General features: G+C 34.1%; 1 non-coding gene across 1 annotated transcript; it reads right to left on the bottom strand.

Annotated features, from left to right (window-relative positions):
* Positions 1 to 2342: 2342 nt before the first annotated feature.
* On the bottom strand, positions 2343 to 2450 carry LOC131173714 (small nucleolar RNA R71). Its single transcript, XR_009144027.1, has one exon. It is a non-coding gene; the product is annotated as a small nucleolar RNA R71 (small nucleolar RNA).
* Positions 2451 to 6945: the final 4495 nt, after the last annotated feature.

Below are 6945 nucleotides of genomic sequence, written 5' to 3'. Positions count from 1 at the left end.
ATTTGCTACTACTTGACTTTAAAGTCATGTTTAGGGGTGTAACTAAACAGAGCTGAGTCGAGTTTTGGCTTGTTCAGGCTTGGTTTGCAAGTAAATGTTTTAGGCTCAAGCTTGTTTAGAGCTTTAAAATTAAAGCTCAAGCTCAATTCATTTGAAATATATTAAATTTAAGTTTGATTCGAGCTCGACTAGTTTTAATTTCGTTTGATTATATTAGCGAGCCAAGCTCATGCTCAGCTTGTGTCAAGCTTGATAAGCTTATTTAAATGATTTTGAATGCGAGCTTGATAAGCTCGAGTTCAATAAGCTATAGTTTGAGTATGACCAACTCGAGATTAGTAAGCTTGAACTCGAGTTTGATAAGCTAGAGTTTAAGTTTGGTCAGCTCAAGTTTGATTTTGGTCAGATCGAGGTCGAGCTCAACTTTTATAATGCCTGTTCTAAATCTCAATTATTTTCAGAATACATCATTACATGAGTCCATAGTCATTAGTAATACAAAATAACAAGAAAAAACATTTTACAACACATTATAACTAATTTTAAAATAACACAAATTACAACAACACCATTGATATATGCATATCATAGAGTTATTTAGGCTAGATTTTATAGTCATTTTATCCTTTTATTGGTTACTTTTAGTTAATTTCATTAGTTATTTAATTAGTTTTTTTTTTTATATTTGTTAATTTTAGTTTAGTTTGTGAATTTATTCTTGTTTTTATAGGTTAAATGGTGTTTTTGAAGAATTAAAAGTCAATTGTGTAACGGCCCGGCCCACTAGTGATATTGTTCGCTCTGGACTGAAGTCCTCACGGTTTTAAAACGCGTCACTAGGGGTTACGAACCACTAACTTATAAACCCAGCATCTCTCCCGTGTTTTGCCGATGTGGGATTTGCCTAGGGTGTTACAATCCACCCCCCTTATGGGACTCAGCGTCCTCGCTGAGGTTTGCCCCACCATCGCTCAAGGTTGCACGCGGAGCGGCTCTGATACCACAAATGTAACGGCCCGGCCCACTAGTGATATTGTCCGCTCTGGGCCAAAGCCCTCACGGTTTTAAAACGCGTCACTAAGGGTTACGAACCACTAACTTATAAACCCAGCATCTCTCCCGTGTTTTGCCGATGTGGGATTTGCCTAGGGTGTTACAAATTGCATGTTTGAACAATGAATTTCAAGCTCAAAGATGCCAAAAATGAAGTTAAAAAATTACAAAGTTTGAGGGCTGCCAAAGTTGCATAAGGAGCTGCATAGCTTATGCAATTTGGATTAAGAAAATAGGAGAAATGCTAAAGTCTACAAAAAGTTGCACATCTTCGTGCATGCCCATGTAGTTGCTTATGCAAGAGCCTGGGAAAACAACTAAAGTCTATTGAGAGTAGCACAAGATGCTACGTAATCTGTGCAACTGCTTACGTAGTATCACGGGAAGAATTTCAAAACTTGCATAAATGTGCACAGGGCCTTGCATGGCCATGCAAACTCATCTCCAACCTTCCTTCCCAGACCTAGTTCTTCATAAAATCCTACACAAGCACTCCACTAGTTATGCATCTTTACGTAAATCAGCTAATGTGGCAAATTATTACACACGTGCAATGACCTCACCTCACACCACTTTTAGCTTATTTTAGGGTTTTGTCAGGAGATATAAAAGCTTTCTTACATCACTTTTTGGAAAAAAAAAAAGACAAAACAATTGAAGGAAAAGGAGAGAGAAACGAGTTGAGCACATCATTTTTGCCTACAGAGCTTGGAATCTTTATCTTCTTCACTATTTTTTCATGCCAAACATCGAGTTTTTTTGAGCCAATAAGAAAGAAACCAAAAAAAAGAAAAGAAGTTTTAAGAGCAGCTGAAATTGAAACAGAAATGGCTGAAGAAAGAGTTAGAATTGGTGGTAATGGTGGTGATAATCAAAACAATGAGAATGATGCTCGTAAAGAAGAAATTGTCAATGTTAATGTACCTTGGGGAAGTATGATGGATCATGTATTTCCATGTTTTGATGACTTGAGGGAGAGCATTGCAAGACCAAGAATTAACACTAATAGCTATAAGCTGGATTTTAGGATACTTCAAATGATTCAAAATTCTCCATTTAGGGGTCATCTTTCAGAAAATCCTCATACTCATCTTAAGAAGTTTACTATGATTTGTGATATGTAAAAGCAATCAAGAGTGTCTGATGATGCAGCAAGGCTTAATATTTCCATTTTCTTTAAAGGATAGAGCTTTAGATTAGCTTGATTCTCTACCTTATAACTCAATCACAAATTGGGAAGATTTTATTGATCCATTTCTAGCTCAATATTTCCCACTAGGAAAAACATAAGAGTTAAGGAATCAGATGATAGCTTTTAGACCAAGAGAAGATGAGACTCTTTATGAATCTTGGATGAGATGGAAGGAATTAGGGAGACAATTTCCACATCATGCCATACCTAAATGGATGATTAATCAAAATTTCTGCACAAATGTTAATCTTGCAATTAGAAGGATCATTGATGCTCAAACTGGAGGTAAATTTATAATGAAGCATGAGAATGAAGCTTATGAATTATCAAAGAAAATTGCAAAGAGCACTCATTTGTGGAGTAGTCCAAGAGGTTCAACTCCAACACAAAAGAGCAAGTTGCATGAATGTATGAGCTTGATCCATTCAATATAATCAATGTCAAATTTGATGCACTCATAAATGTGCTTGCAAGGAATATGAAAGATCTAAGTATGATAGTCAATTCATCATCTTTTGGAAGTTCTCAACAAGTTGCTTATGCGAAAGGAATAATGAGCTGTGGAGTTGATTATGGAGAACAAGTTTCTTATTTCGAGAATTATGGGAAAAAATGGATGGGAAATCCTTATTCTCAGACATACAATTCAACTTGGAAGAACCATCCAAACATTTCATGGGGGAATCAACAAAACCAAGTTCCTACTCAGAATTTTCCATAACTACAACAGCAAGGGTAATATCAATAACCTGGGCAACCACCACCTATTTTCAATAGAGGAATACAAATCCTGCACCTCTACCAAGACAGCAAGAATAAGGTTCTACCATAGAGGCTTTGTTACAAAAAATTCTTGCTAATCAAACAAAGCACGATGAAGAGATGAAAGAGATGAAGGCAAGGCTGGAACAAATGCAAACACACAATAGGATGCTAGAAAATCATATTGCATAATAAGTAAGCTCCTCAGGTACCAAATATATAAGGAAACTTCCTAGTCAGATAGAAAACCCAAGGGAGCAATGTTAAGCCATCCCATTGAGGAGCGGTAAAATAGTGGACAATGAGAAGAATAAGAAGAGTGAAAAGAGTGAGATGAGAGAAGAAGAGAAAGATTTGGAGTGAGACAAAATAATGAGAGTGATGAAAAAGAGGAAGTTGTAGAAGAAAGTGAAAGAAATGAAAGGGAAAAGAAAGAAAGTGTAAGAAAAAGTAAAGAGGAGCTTGAAGAGAAAGATAAGAAGTACACTCCTTTAGAACCTTACCAGCCACCACTTCCTTTTCCATAAATATTTTAAAAAGCAAGATTGGATAAGGAATTTAGGAAGTTTCTAGAAGTTTTGAAGACGTACATCAATGTGCCTTTTTATTAATGCTCTTTCTCAAATGCCTTTATATGTGAAGTTTCTGAAAGAGATTCTCTCAAACAAAAGAAGACTTAAAGATCATGAGGCTATGGCCTTAACAGAGGAATGCAATGCCATCCTCCAAAGGAAATTCCCCTCGAAGCTCAAGGTTGGAAGGAGTTTTTTAATTCCATGCCATATTGGAGAATCATATTATACAAAAGCTTTATGTGATTTAGGGGCTAGTGCCAGTCTTATGCCCTTATCCATTTATGAGAAGCTTAACATAGAAGATCTTAAGCCACCCATATTTCTCTTCATTTAGCAGACAGATCAATTAAGTATCCATAAGGGATTTTGGATAATATCCAACTCAAGGTTGGAAAATTCCACATCCTAGTTGACTTTGTTATTTGGGACATGGAAGAGGATTCTAACATCCCTATTATCTTGGGGAGACCTTTCTTGGCTACAGCCGGTGCTTTGATTGATGTAAAACGTGAAAAGTCATTCTTAAAGTGGGAAAGGTTCAATTGGTTTTCAACATTGGCAAGGCTATGAAAAGGCAACATCAAGATGTAGACTCTTGCTTGAGAGTTGATATAGTTGGTGAGTTAATGGAAGAGCACTTTAGAAAGAGTACTTATCTGGATAACTCTCAAGAAAATTATCTTGTCCGTGGAGGGAGTATCAATGAAAAAAATCCATAAGTCGAAGTCATTGCACAAAATTTAGAGAGCAGTCCACCTTGTCCAATGGCACTAGTTTTTCAAAGTGAGCAAGTAGGGAAAAGTGAAGTCAAGCAACCATCTCTCAAAGAAAAAGATACACCAATGGTGGTCAAGAAAGACAAGGTTGGACTTTTAAACAAAGCAACAAGTATCTTCTCATGCGATGGAAAAAAGATGAAGTATAGATTCATTGAAGCACTTATTGGGAATAGAGGAAATAATTTTCAATTTCAGCTACCATGAAACATACCTTAACTTAGCATTTTTAGGAGGCACCCCAAATTCTTTGCCTTTGCTTTTATTTATTTTGATTTTTTTGACTTTTTTTTTATTTTATTTTGGTTTGTTTTGTTTCACCCCTAGCTTAAAGTTTTGACAATTGTTCAATTTTGCCTTGTACATGGTCTATGAGATTAAAAGGAGAAACCATAGCATTAAGGAGTATTGCATTCTTTTCATATATGATTTTCAATATTGCAAAACTGATTTGGCTTCATTTGATATTTTGTAGATTATTGCTAATTATGCAGCAGGTGCGAGAGTTGTTATGATTTTTTGATCTTTTGTTGTCGAAATTTTGATGAGTGATTGAGGTGATGTTCCAAATTTATCTCTTTCATGTTTATTTTGTGGTGAGATATGTGTTTGGATTGAGGAAGTTGAGTGAATGATTGATTTGTGCAATTTGAGGATTGAGTTGGCATGTAAATTTAGATTTTGATGTGTTTGGGTTTGAATTTAGATTCTAAAAATGCATATTCCTTGTTTTTCATATAAGATTTTGGGTTTTTAGCATGTATATTTTCAAAGTAAGAGTGTATTAGCATGGTTTGGAAGCTTTTGGTGTGTTAAACTTACAAGTTTGCAAAATTTATACGAAAGTGGTACTATTCAAAGTGCACAGTTCTATAGAATTTACTATTCATAGTGCACAGTTATGTAAAATTTATTATTCATAGTGCACAATTTTGTAGAATTTACTATTCACAACAGTTTGTGCACAGCTTGTGCACCAAACCTATGCAGCAGCTCTTTTCTAAGAAATCTATTCACTTTAGTAGCATTGCTAAGGGACTTTTTGACCTTAATTGCTTCTCAATTACCAATTCTTCACTCAAGGTAAATTCTTCTCACTTTATGTAGCATGTTAAACATTCTTACCATCATAAGTAATTTTATTCACTTCATTCATGAAATTTGATTCTAACTATTTGGCATTTACTTGTAACTTATCAATATCTTGCACTTTGTTGAGCCTTTTGAATTCCTTCATTCATTAAATCTTTTTGTCCCATCTTGGCATCTCTTTAGACATTAGTTAAAGGACTAAAAGGTGAAGATTAATATTAGAAAATCAAGATTTTGAACTTAGGATGCTTGAACAAGAGATAGGCTGGAATTCTATGTGGATCTAATAATTAATCAAAGAACATAATGGGTTTTAATTGATTTAATCGCCACGAAAGTAGGATTAAGTTAATTAAAATACACCTTGAGTGCCTTGAGAGAGGACTTAAGATAACTTAGGATTAATTTCCTTCAAAGTAATAATATTTCATTTATTAAATGAATTAGATTGATTCTGTAATTGATTAAAGTGTGAACCCTAGCTCTAGAATGTTTTTATTAATTAATATTTAGGTTTTGTTAATTGTTTTGGATTTTTTTCTTTTAATTTAGATTCAATTACTATTTCTATTCAATTCGATCGTCTAGATAATTAAAATCAATATATTTTGGTACTCAACACGGTCCTCGTGGGAATGATACTCTACTCATCACTTTATTACTTGTTCACGATCCATGCACTTGCAGGGTTGTAAATCAGCAAACACAAACCCCTTTGAGCCAACATTACACTCTTGATTTTTTTTTCTTGGAACCCTCAGCATTACCTGGCCAATGAACCTTTCATGAGAAAAACTATTCATAGTAGTTAGTACACTTATTTAAAAAATTAAAAAAAGAAAAAAAAAGAAAAAAATTATAAATAAAAAAAATAAATGAAAAGGAGAAGAAATGCTTGTCCTTTATGAAAAAGTGTTTAGTATATATGTGCCTTTCCTTGTTGTTATTCAAAATGAAGAAGTTCACCCAAGGATTAAAGGAAATGAATTTAGGGGTGATGTTTTTAAGGACAATCATAAAAGAAAATACAAGACTCAAATTTAAAAGTGTCAAAGTAGTCCCTTATTTCTATGTATTCTGAAAGATATGCTAGCACTTGAAAGCATTGTGTATTTCTCTCCTATTTTTTTTATATTATTTAAAAAAAATAAGAAAAAATAAAAAAAAAAGAAAGAAAAGAAGTGTACCTTATGTTTTCAAGAGTGAAAATATGTTCTCATGCTTTGAATCCTTTTTGCCCTTTTCTTTGTTAGCCTCATTTTAACCCCTATAACCCCATTACAACCCTAAAAGTCCTTTGATCTCTTGATAGTAGTAGTAGCTACATTAATGGAGATAGAGATAGGGAGTTTGCAATGGGATTGAGAATTTGTTCATCTATTCATCATATTCCATCCATCTATATAAACACTATGGCTCTTTATTGTTCTAAAGTTCTTTTTTGGCATAACTTTCCCTGGTGATTGATTGGTTTGGGATTTTTGGATGATTAATT

Source organism: Hevea brasiliensis, chromosome 14 (genome assembly GCF_030052815.1).
Source record: "Hevea brasiliensis isolate MT/VB/25A 57/8 chromosome 14, ASM3005281v1, whole genome shotgun sequence".
Classification (NCBI taxonomy): domain Eukaryota; kingdom Viridiplantae; phylum Streptophyta; class Magnoliopsida; order Malpighiales; family Euphorbiaceae; genus Hevea; species Hevea brasiliensis.
Note: the sequence above shows the minus strand (reverse complement) of the source record. Positions and strands in the feature narration are given on the sequence as shown.